Source organism: Salvelinus alpinus, chromosome 38, assembly GCF_045679555.1.
Source record: "Salvelinus alpinus chromosome 38, SLU_Salpinus.1, whole genome shotgun sequence".
Taxonomy (NCBI): domain Eukaryota; kingdom Metazoa; phylum Chordata; class Actinopteri; order Salmoniformes; family Salmonidae; genus Salvelinus; species Salvelinus alpinus.
This window is the reverse complement of record NC_092123.1, coordinates 981,326-994,152: the sequence shown is the minus strand read 5'-3', so window position 1 is coordinate 994,152 and position 12,827 is coordinate 981,326. Positions and strand designations below refer to the sequence as shown.

Genomic DNA, 12,827 nt, shown 5'->3' with positions numbered 1-12,827 from the left:
ACTTTCTGGTGCAAGACGTCAGGGCAGTTAAAGGTGCAGCCACCCGGCTGTAGTCACGGATAAACCTCCGATAAAAATTCGCAAACCCCAGGAATCTCTGGAGCTGCAATCTTGTACCGGGCTGGACCCAATCCCGAACCGCCCGAACCTTCTCTTGGTCCATCTTGATCTCTCCCCTGGATATGATGTACCCGAGGAAGGACGTTGTATGGGCGTGAAAATCACACTTCTCCGCCTTCACGAACAGACGGTTCTCCAATAACCGGTGCAGGACCTGCTTGACATGCAGAACGTGGCTAGAAAGCTCCTTTGAGAAGATGAGGATATCATCCAGGTAAACGAACACAAAAATCCCAATCATATCTCTCAAAACGTCATTCACCATACTTTGGAACACCGCCGGAGCGTTGGTCAGTCCAAACGGCATCACCTGGTACTCAAAATGTCCCATCGGAGTATTGAACCCAGTCAACCACTCGTCCCCCTCCTTGATCCGAACCAAATGATAAGCATTACGTAAATCAAGCTTCGTAAAAACCGTAGCACCCTGTAAGGAATCGAAAGCCGAGCTCATCAAGGGCAGGGGATACTTGTTCTTAACCGTAATCTCATTCAAACCCCGATAATCAATACACGGTCGAAGAGAACCATCCTTCTTGCTCACAAAAAAAAATCCTGCTCCCAAAGGTGATGACGATGGCCGAATGAGACCTGTAGCTAGAGACTCCTTGATGTAGGTCTCCAAGGCCTCACGTTCCAGTCGAGAGATACTGTATAACCGTCCCTTGGGAAAGGCAGATCCAGGAAACAGATTAATCGCACAATCATAAGGTCGGTGGGGAGGAAGAGACAGAGCCTTCTGTTTACTGAATACCTCACCCAACTCGTGATATGTTTCTGGAACCAGGGACAAATCAGGAGGAGCAGAGTCACTGACCTGACTGGAAACAGCAGGAGAACAGGCAGTCCTAAGGCAGTTAGCATGACACTCAATGCTCCAACTAGTTACCTTCCCTGTCACCCAATCAAACGAGGGATTGTGTTCCTTCAGCCAGGGGTAACCAAGAACCAGAGGAACATGGGGCGAGGACAAAATGAAGAAAGAGATAAACTCTGAATGATTTCCCGACACCAACATCTTAACCGGTTCAGTCCTCATAGTGATCCGTGCCAGACTACTGCCGTTCAGAGTGGTTGCTTCAATGGCTTCCGGCAATTGCTCCTTGGAAAGCCCCAGCTGTTCCACCAAGTCGGCATCCATAAAGTTGCCATCGGCACCTGAATCGATAAAAGCGTTCAGGTCAAAACTCTGATCCTTATTCATAAGGGTCGCAGGAAAACGGGGTCTGACAAGATCCTTGAGAGATTGAAACTGGCTCGCTAAAATTCCTCCCAAATTTAGCGAGCCGGGCAGTTTAACGGGCGCTGTGGACAAGCGGAGTTGTAATGTCCCGATCTACCACAGTAGAAAGAGCTATTGGTCTCACGTCTACTTTGGCGCTCCTCCTTAGTTAGCCCGTGTCGCCCCACTTGCATTGGTTCAGAATCTGGTGGCAAGACTCCTCCACTAATCCCTTGTGGATAATAACGATCAATACGTCCTGGTTCACCTCCTGAACCGAATGGTAACCGAGTTACAGATTGATTGGATAGACCCCACTGCTTCTCCCTCCTTCTCTCTCGGACTCTATTATCAACCCGAATAGATAAAGCGACCAAGCTGTCTAAGTCACTAGGCTCTGGATAAGAAATCAGCTCATCCTTAAGTTCATCTGACAACCCCTTGTAAAAGACCGCTTGTAGTGACTCCTCATTCCAACCACTTTCCACAGCCAATGTCCTGAACTCAATCATAAAATCTGCCACACTGCGATCTCCTTGGCGAAGAGAGAACAAACGTTTAGCTGCGTCCTTACCTCGGACTGGATGATCAAAAAGCTTCCTCATCTCTCCCGTGAACTCCTGATATGAAGCCGTGCAAGTTCCCTGTCGTTCCCAAACGGCTGAAGCCCATTCCAGAGCTCTTCCACGCAACAGTTCAATAACAAAGGCTATCCTAGCCTTGTCAGTGGCGTAAGAATGGGGCTGTAGATCAAACACTAACCCACACTGCATAAGAAACGAACGGCATTTTCCCAAATCCCCTTCATATTTATCAGGCGTCGGTACCTTGGGTTCACGAAATGGAACCGCTTCAGACACGGCAGGTGAGATGGGTGAAACCGGTAGTGAATGAATCACCTGCAAACTGAGCTGATCCTGGACTTGTGTCAAGCTAGCAGATAAATTCTGGATCGAACTCGCTATCTCCTGTAGCGCCGTATTGTGTTGTCCCAATTTCTTCTCCTGCAGGGTAATGGCATGGCAAACGGAGTCCAGGTCCGCTGGGTTCATTACTGGCCGGATCGTTCTGTCACGATCTTTCAAGATCGAACCCAGAAGCAGACCAGGACAAGGAGCGTAGGAAGAAGGTGAGTATTTATTTACAGTGAAATGTGAAAAGGTAGATATATCCAGATGGCGTAACGGGCAGCGGTGGTGAGTAGATGAGAGGAAATAGGTGAATCCAATGTAGTAGCAGAATCCTCTGTCAACCAGGCGGGAATGGAGTGAATGATCCAGGTGAGTAACTGAAGACAAAACAAACGGAGGTAAGTTCAAGGCAAGCAATACGTAAATGAAAACAACAAAACAAATTCTATCCAACTGGAGTCTGGTACTCAGGCACAACATACTATTCATGGCTAACGATCCGGCAGGGAATGGAAGTCAGGTCAGAGCTTTTGAAGGGTAGAGATGATGATCAGGACAGGTGTGCAGATTACTGACGGGAAACAGGTGCGGGTGAAACCAATCTCCCAATGAGCTAATTCGCCCGGCAACCAGACAGGGTGCGTTCCAGGACACCTGAAACACACTCCAGGACAGACACACAGGCAAACCCAGACTCAGGAAGCGGGATTCGTGACAGTCTGAGGAGTAAATAGAAATGTATTATGACTTCAGATTCCTTTCTCTGCATGTTGAACGAGTGGATTACTCAAATCGATGGCGCCAACTAAACTGACTTTTTGGGATATAAAGAAGGATTTTATCTAACAAAACGACACTACATGTTATAGCTGGGACCCTTTGGATGACAAATCAGAGGAAGATTTTCAAAAAGTAAGTGAATATTTCATTGCTATTTGTGAATTTATGAAACCTGTGCCAGTGGAAAATGATTTTGATGTGGGGCGCCATCCTCAAACAATCTTATGGCATGCTTTTGCTGTAATGGCTACTGTAAATCGGACAGCGCAGTTAGATTAACAAGAATTTAAGCTTTCAACCGATATAAGACACTTGTATGTACCTAAATGTTTAATATCCATCATTTTATGAATATTTATTTTAATTGTGCGCCCTCCAGTTTCACTGGAAGTTGTCCCACTAGCAGGATGCCTAGCCTTAACTAACAATGCAGTTCAAGAAATAGAGTTAAGAAAATATTTACTAAATAAACTCAAGTTTTAAAAAATTAAGAAAAAGTAACACAATAAAATATCAATAACGAGGATATATACAGGGGGGTACCAGTACCGAGTCAATGTACGGGGGTACAGGTTATTCGAGGTAATTTGTACATGTAGGCCCCAGTGATGTACTGGGCTTTATGCACTACCCTCTGTAGCGCCTTACGGTCGGATGCCGAGCAGTTGCTATACCAGGCGAGGATGCAACCGGTCAGGATTCTCTCGATAGTGCAGCTGTAGAACTTTTTGAGGATCTAGGGACACATGCCAAATCTTTTCAGTCTCCTAGGGGGGAATGGGTTTTGTCGTGCCCTCTTCACGACTGTCTTTGTGTGCTTGGACCATGTTAATTTGTTTGTGATGTGGACGCCAAGGAACTTGAAGCTCTCAACCTGCTCCACTCCAGCCCCGTCGATGAGATTGGGGGCGTGCTCGGTCCTCCTTTTCCTGTAGTCCACAATCATCTCCTTTGTCTTAATCAGGTTGAGGGAGAGGTTGTTGTCCTTGCACCACACGGTCAGGTCTCTGAAACACCCTTTTCAAGGTGGCGAGATGATCAGTCCAAGTAGACTAATTAAATACCACATCGTCAAGGTAAGTAGTACAATTTGGCACATCCGCGAACACAATGTAAACTAGGCGATGAAAAGTAGCAGGTGCATTACACATTCCAAAGGGCGACACAGTATATTGTACGAAGTTATCAGGCGTAACAAAAGCCGAGATGTCAGAAGCTCGAGAGGTCAGAGGCACCTGCCAATAACCTTTTGGCAAATCTAACTTACTAACATAAGCAGCAGAACCAATTCTATCAATGCAGTCATCTAAGCGAGGTAGAGGAAAATAATCAGATTTTGTAACGGAATTTACGTGACAATAGTCTATACATAAGCGGGACGTACCATCAGGCTTAGGAACGAGAATACATGGGGAACTCCAGGAGCTGTTACTGGGTTTTGCCATGTCATTCTGTAATAAATAAGCTACCTCCCTTTTCTTAGCGTTAACCCGGTACGGATGCTGACGAATAGGAGCAGCGTTCCCCACATCCACGTCATGTTCCAAGATGGACGTGCGACTTGGAACGTCCAGAAACACATTGAGAAAACTATTTATCAAATCGGATAAGATAGTTAGTTTGATCGTTATCCAAATGTTCCATTTGAGAGGGAAACTTTTTCAGCATCTCCGAATTACATAAGCGTTCACACTGCTGTAATGTATGGCGTAACTCCAACCCATCCTCCTTATCCTCCTCTAGGTCCCAGCCAGGCTTCAGCACCACGTAGCCATACTGGAGACGGCGGGCTGGACTGGCTTACCAGAGGTGCTGTCTGGAGAGTCACGCATATAATATATAATACGCTTTCAGCATGTTAACATGACACACACGGGAAGAACGCCTACGATCTGGGGTCTTCATCACATAATTGGTGTCACTGGGTTTCTTTTCCACAAGATATGGCCCAGAAAAACGTGCCGACAGAGATGAGCCAGGGATTGGCAACAAAACTTAAACTTGATCCCCTGGTGCAAAAGAACGATCAACAGCCTTTTTGTCATAATGTAATTTCATGCGTTTTTGAGACGAGGAGAGAGACTTTTGGGCTAACATGAATGCGGCGTGCAGTCTGTCCCGCATCTTACTGACATAATCCAACACATTTTTAGGGGACCTACTGGATGTAGGAGATAGGATATGCTCCTTCAAAACTTTTACCGGACCCCGTGGGGTGTCCAAACACAAGGTCAGCAGGGCTGAACCCTAAGGACTCTTGTATTGTTTCCCTAATAGCAAATAGGACAAATGGCACCCCCTCACCCCAATCGGTACTGGCATCCATGCAATACTTGCGTAGCATCACCTTTAGTGTCTGATGCCAGTGTAACGGATGTGAAATGGCTAGCTAGTTAGCGGGTACGCGCTACTAGCATTTCAATCAGTTACGTCACTTGCTCTGAGAATTAAGTAGGGTTTCCCCTTGCTCTGCAAGGGCCGCGGCTTTTGTGGAGCGATGGATAACGACGCTTCGTGGGCGACTGTTGTTGATGTGTGCAGAGGGTCCCTGGTTCGCGCCCGTGTCGGGGCGAGGGGACGGTTTAAAGTTATACTGTTACATTGATGCTGTTGACCCGGATCACTGGTTGCTGCGGAAAAGGAGGAGGTTGAAAGGGGGGTGAGTGTAACGGATGTGAAATGGCTAGCTAGTTAGCGGGTACGCGCTACTAGCATTTCAATCAGTTACGTCACTTGCTCTGAGAATTAAGTAGGGTTTCCCCTTGCTCTGCAAGGGCCGCGGCTTTTGTGGAGCGATGGATAACGACGCTTCGTGGGCGACTGTTGTTGATGTGTGCAGAGGGTCCCTGGTTCGCGCCCGTGTCGGGGCGAGGGGACGGTTTAAAGTTATACTGTTACACCAGCGTTCGAGTGCCCCTTGACTCTCCAAATGATATGGACTGGAGACCTGATGGCAAATACACAGTGTCTTTAACACATTGTTGGTTCCCTGATCAGTTTGGATTACTTTAGGGAGTCCAAATGTAGAGAAGAACTTCACTAGTGCCTTCACCACAGTCTTAGCCGTTATAATACGGAGAGGGATAGCTTCTGGGCATCGAGTAGCACGTCACATAATTGTTAGTAAGAACTGATTACCTGACCTGGTTTCGGCAACGGACCTACACAATCGATTATCACTCGTTCAAACGGTTCCCCCACCACAGGAATCAGGCAGAGCGGCGCACGAGGAACTGTTTGATTTGCTTTCCCAGTGAGTTGACAAACATGACATGTTTTACAAAATTGGACAACGTCAGCCTTCAAACCTGGCCAGAAAAAATGTTGAAGGACTAGGTTATAAGTCTTCGTGATCCCTAAATGTTCAGACCACGCCTGGTCATGGGTGAGTGGCAGCACCTGCTATCGGAACAGTGTAGGAACCACTTGAAACACTTCACTCCAGTCACTAACTGTGTTATGAGCTGCCCATTTACGCATCAAAACTCCTGCTTCCATAAAGTAGGCGCTCTCCCTAGTTTTAGCTTCCTCAATGGGAGTTACCGAAGCAAAACATTTGCGAAGACTGGTGTCTCCTATTTGACATTATATCACCTTCTCGGGGGTGACAGACAAAATAATGTCATGTAGTTGCGGCGCGATTTCGCTTTCCCCTAACTTAGTTTTTACGGGGGTAGAAACCGTCGGCCTTGCAGAAGGAATACTCGGTGCATTGTCTTCTACCTCAATATGCTCAAAAATGGAACTAGACAAATCCACCACATCTCCCAGCTTGCAAGACTGTGTCCTAGTTAATACACAAGCAGGAAAATCATGGGGAAATGCTTGAACCAATTTATCATCTACAGTTTTGATTTCTGGGTTGTCTACTACTTCTAACACAGGAGTAACGTTACCACCAGCGATATTGTTCCCTAGTAGCAATGTGACTCCTTTTACTGGCAGTGTAGACATGACACCTACACAGAAATGTCCTGATACCAAGTCTGACCGTAAGTGGACCCAGTGTAATTGTACAGGTATGGTTTTTGTCTCTATATCCTGTAATATGACATGCGAGCTACAATACGTTTCAGGAGACCAGGGTAAAGTATCAGTAACGATTACTGTTCCGCCCCGGTGTCTCGTAAGATTTGTATGGGCTTTTGATCAGCTTGTTCTCCAGTTAAGGAAACACAACTGGTAGAGATAAACTGAGCATAGATAGGATCCGGTTTCCCAAATGCTGAATTAAGTCGGTCGAGCCGAATCAATAACGGACAAGCTACGAACTGGACTAAACCCACGCTTTTTAATTTAGGGGATGGTGATAGGGACTGTTTCGGTTTATTTTTCAAAACATCATTATTTGATCAAATACTTATGTCATGCAATAAAATGCAAATGAATTACTTAAAAATCATACAATGTGATTTTCTGGATTTTTGTTTTAGATCCCGTCTCTCACAGTTGAAGTGTACCTATGATAAAAATTACAGACCTCTACATGCTTTGTAAGTAGGAAAACCTGCAAAATCGGCAGTGTATCAAATACTTGTTCTCCCCACTGTATGTCCAGAATGTGAGCAGTTTATTTTTGGATGCAATGTTCAGACAGTCACAGAAGTATCTACAGCGTAACACAATCATCCAAACCGGAAAAATGTAGGCTACATTTGTCCTAGCGCTAACTGAGGAAAGATTGACATAACACAAGCGGTCATATTTGTATAACTCTCAGCTGACAAACTACAAAATGAATTAGCTAGTAGAAATGACTATTTATAAATTAATCACATCCCGGGTGAGCTCACCATTGATCGAAATAATTGAGTTAACTTCTTATGGCTGCAGGGGCAGTATTGAGTAGCGTGGATGAAAGGTGCCCAGAGTAAACGGCCTGCTCCTCAGTCCCAGTTACTAATATATGCATATTATTATTAGTATTGGATAGAAAACACTCTAAAGTTTCTAAAACTGTTTGAATTATGTCTGTGAGATTAACAGAACTCATATGGCAGGCAAAAACCTGAGAAGTTCCACTTCCTGTTTGGATTTTTTCTGGGGGTGCCATATTTTCAACCAAGCTCTTATTGAAAATACAGAGAGATATGGATGGGTTTTCACTTCCTACGGCTTCCACTAGATGTCAACAGTCAATAGAACTAGGTCTGATGACTAATGTGAAGGTGGGTCGAGGGAGACAGAAATTAGTAATCACTGCCATGAGGTGACCATGCATTCAACACGCGCGTTCACGTGAGAGGCAGCTCCGTTCCATCTCTCAATTGAAGTCGATTTAATTCTCCGGTTGGAACGTTATTCAAGATGTATGTTAACAACATTCTAAAGATTGATTCAGTACATCGTTTGACATGTTTCTACTGACTAACGGAACGTTTGGACATTTCGTCACGTTATAGTGGTCACGCTTTGAGACTTTGGTTAGGGTCTTTGGTAAACAATTCGAAAGTAGCTAATTTGACATAAATAACGGACATTAACGAACAAATCAAGCATTTATTGTGGACCTCGGATTCCTAGGACTGCATTCTGATGAATTCATCAAAGGTAAGGAAACATTTATCATGTATTTTCTGGTTTCTGTTGAGTCCAACATGGCGGCTAATTTGGTTATTCATCTGAGCTCTGTCTCAGATTATTGCATGGTTTATTTTTCCGTAAAGTTTTTTTGAAATCTGACACAGCGGTTGCATTAAGGAGAGGTATATCTATAATTCCATGTGTATAACTTGTATTATCATCTATATTTATGATGAGTATTTCTGTTGAAACGATGTGGCTATGCAAAGTCACTTGATGTTTTTGCAACTAGTGAATCTAACGCCTCAATGTAAACTCAGATTTTTTGATATAAATATGAACTTAATCAAACAAAACATGCATGTATTGTGTAACATGAAGTCCTATGAGTGTCATCTGATGAAAATAATCGAAGGTTAGTGATTAATTTTATCTCTATTCTGGTTTTTGTGAAAGCTATCTTTAGCTGGAAAAAATGGCTGTGGTTATTGTGGTTTTGTGGTGACCTAACATAATCGTTTGTAGTGCTTTCGCTGAAAAGCCTATTTGAAATCGGACACTTTGGTGGGATTAACAACAAGATTACCTTTAAAATGATATAAGACACATGAATGTCTGAGGAATTTTAATTATGAGATTTCTGTTTTTTTAATTTGGCGCCCTGCACTTCGACTGGCTGTTGTCATATCGATCCCGTTAACGGGACTGCAGCCATAAGAAGTTTTAAACACCCTCTAGAAAACGAAAGTAATCCGACGATGGGGAAGTTCCTGCCGCTGCCATGCTTTTCCCCCCCTCTCACAGAAACCAAAGACAAGATGAGTTGTCTGTTTATAGTATGCATGTTGAAGGGGGTGTATCGTCTACATCCCACCATTCATTTCCGAAAGTTAAAAAAATAAAAATGAACCCTTACTCTTTTTTTTTATAACATCTTTTGTCCGACAGACGATTATGTGAAACCTAGAATGCAATTTGTCAACAAACATGGCTCCACACAGCTGGAATTAGCTTATCGCATCATAATCAGTACAGCCTTCAAAAAATTATTTACACACGTGCCCATTACAATCTATGCAAGAATAGAAATGTATGATTTGTCACCGGTAATTGAAAACATGTGAATAAAACAGTAAATATAAATAATTACAAAACATTTTCTGATAGTGATTGATACAAGTGGCGCATGCCGGCAGTCAATCACATAACCGCTCACTCCCACTGAGCCATTCAGTGTTGTTGTGTATGTAGCTACTGAGCTAAGCTGTAGCATTAGCAATGTCTTTCAAAAGGAGACAACACAAATGTGGAAATTCTGGATACATTTAGTTAATTCTGACAATGAGTCTGAAAGTCAGAAATCAGATTCTGACAGTGAGGAGCTGCCCCCCAACCTTGTAGACATTGAGAACCCTGAATCTGAGGACTCCTTGTCCACTGATTAAGTCCCAGGTCCCTTTGAAGATGCTGGTGGTGATGGAGGCAGACCGACAGTGGATGAAGTACAGGAGTTCTGTGGTATCTGGAAGGCCGCCAGCCATTTAAAATTGCCAAAGACTCCAGCTACCCTAGTCATAGACTGTTCTCTCTGCTACCGCACGGCAAGCGGTACCGGAGCGCCAAGTCTAGGTCCAAGAGGCTTCTAAACAGTTTCTACCCTGAAACCGTAAGACTCCTGAACAGCTAATAAAATGGCTACCCAGACTATTTGCATTGCCCCCCCCCCCCCCCTCCCCCCTTTCTACTCTGCTGCTACTTTCTGTTACTATCTATGCATAGTCACTTTAATAACTCTACCTACATGTACATATTACCTCAACACCGGTGCCCCCACACATTGACTCATTACCGGTACCCCCTGTATATAGCCCCGCTATTGTTATTTACTACTGCTCTTTAATTATTTGTTACTTTATTTCTTATTTTTTTAGGTATTTTTCTTAACCTCATTGTTGGGGGCTTGTAGGTAAACATTTCACTGTAAGGTCTACACCTGTTGTATTCGGCACATGTGACAAATAAAACTTGATTTGATTTAGAGACGGGTTACCCAATTGCCGATGAATCCTCACAAGGCACCCCGATGGCCGTCCCCTGTACCTCTGTCTTTTCCTCACGCAAATGATTTGGGCCTGGTCTCGGAGAAACAGCATATCCTTTGCATCGGACTCATGAAAGAAAAAAATCTTTGTCCAGTTCGAGGTGAGTAATCGCTGTTCTGATGTCCAGAAGCTCTTTTCGGTCATAAGACAGTAGCAGCAACATGTACAAAATAAGTGACAAACAATGCGAAATTGGTAGTGACGTTGCTCGCTAGCACTCCTAGCAGCTAATGCTAACTAACTAGCTGGCTAGCATTTACTGATAGTGAAGTTGCTAGTTAGCAAGTTAGCATAAACTAGCGCTAACTAGGCTAGTCATTGTCTAAATGACAGGTAGAAACCCATTCATAACCATAAAGGGGCTAGCCCCCAGGGGTCAGTTACCCACACTCATCCAACATATTACTACTTTACAAAAAATTATCTACATTTTTCTCTCTAAACAAATTGATTATTCATCTTAAGCCATTCCTACTTGTATATTTAAAAAAGTATAGTTCTAACTTCCTTAGAATATATCTACAACCTTTTCAAAATTAAAAAATAATAGATAAACTTACCACAAAATAATTTTGTTGAAATATCTCCCAAAGTTTTGATGACACAGAGGGAATCACAGAGGGACTTGCCTAGTTAAATAAAATAAATAAAAACAATGTGCTGAGCAAGAGCAGCGGCAGCCAGGAAAGTGTTGGGGAAATAATTTGGTGACATCTTGTGGTCTTAATGTGAATTACAGGGTGTGGGGGCAGTTAGCTCCAGGGGGCAAGATACCCCCTAGTACCCAATTTTTAATAAAGGTTTTAACACTGATGACAATTTCCATTACAGCATATTAAAAAAAAAAAACATATATAAATAAACAGAATCACAACGAAGATAAAGCAAATGTAGTGGGCAAAACCTTTGAAGAAGTGTAATGACATCGTGTGGCCATTTTACATAATTGCATAATTACAGTCTCAAACGGGGCAGGCCCTCGAGAGCTTTCGGGGTCCCTGAAAAAGCTGAGATAAATATCAAATTGAAAATAACAGCAGGAGCCTTAAAATATCAACCACACATTTGAGTCAAGGGAACACACCCCCACACACATTTGAATCAAGGCCAAGGGAAAGACACAGTGTTTATAAATCTATCAATGATGGGTATGGGACCTGGGTATGATGGGATACACATCACTGGAAAGAAGCGGCATTTTGAGTTTCCCTTTCCAAGCGTAGATCACATTCCCTTTCCATTCTGAGGCGACTGTTGAGGGGTTTCCACTAGATAGCACAGCCACAAAGTATATATCTGGCTATAAGTCTGTAGTTTGGTTATACTGTAAAAATGTCTGAAAACTAAAATAAGCTTTTTGGTCTTAATTTATGTTTAGGCATACGTTTAGCAGTGGGGTTAAAGTTAGGTTTAAAATCACATTTTAATCAGAAGAGACATTTTTGAAATAGGCGGGATGGTAACTAGTGACGACCCTATTGAGAGGGAGGCTACAGCTAAAGAGAGGACAAAGTCAAACAACACAGAGTCAATAGGCTCAGTCAGTAGTCTGCTCACTTCACTACAAGCCTACTGCAGACATAAACAAGGTAAGACATTCAGGGTACCGGTATTATAGTTTCTATATAGTTTCTATGTCTTTATATATTTGTATATATTGTAGCAACCCTCTAGGTCTAGGACTATCATGCAGGGCCTCATGGGCAAAGGAGTTGCACCTAGTTCAGCTCTGATAGGCCACTAGGTTTGGGGGTTGAGGGGGTTAGAGCAATGGGAGATAAGAGGACGTAACTCAACCGCATACCCATAGTACACTATCGCAGAAATCTCTCATCGAGTTGGTTTCTTTCCACCATTGGTGGCCAAACATAAAGGTCCTGAAGAGCAGCTGATTATTAGAGAAGGTTTGGAGCAAAAGCCTGCACACCCAGTAACTCTAAAGAAGGAGTGTTTGCCAAAGTTATATGACTTAGACATAAATATGGCTGGTTAGTTCAACCGTTTCAGCTTACACTTCACTTTTGACCCTGGAAAGAGGAATCCTTATCTGCTCAATCTAATCAGAGACCCGATGAACATAGACTTTGGTTGGCCTTTCCCTCGCTACGGCCTCAAGCTGCTGCACTTGTTCGCTCACAATATTGCCTTCGACAACAATGGCAACATCAG

The 12,827-nt window shown here is 43.5% G+C and overlaps 1 long non-coding RNA gene across 1 annotated transcript; it reads right to left on the bottom strand.

Moving 5' to 3' along the window:
- Positions 1–2,461: 2,461 nt before the first annotated feature.
- Positions 2,462–2,860, bottom strand: LOC139566436 (uncharacterized). The gene is made up of 2 exons (XR_011673102.1): positions 2,736–2,860; positions 2,462–2,630 (listed from the first exon to the last, which is right to left on the bottom strand). It is a non-coding gene; the product is annotated as an uncharacterized lncRNA (long non-coding RNA).
- Positions 2,861–12,827: the final 9,967 nt, after the last annotated feature.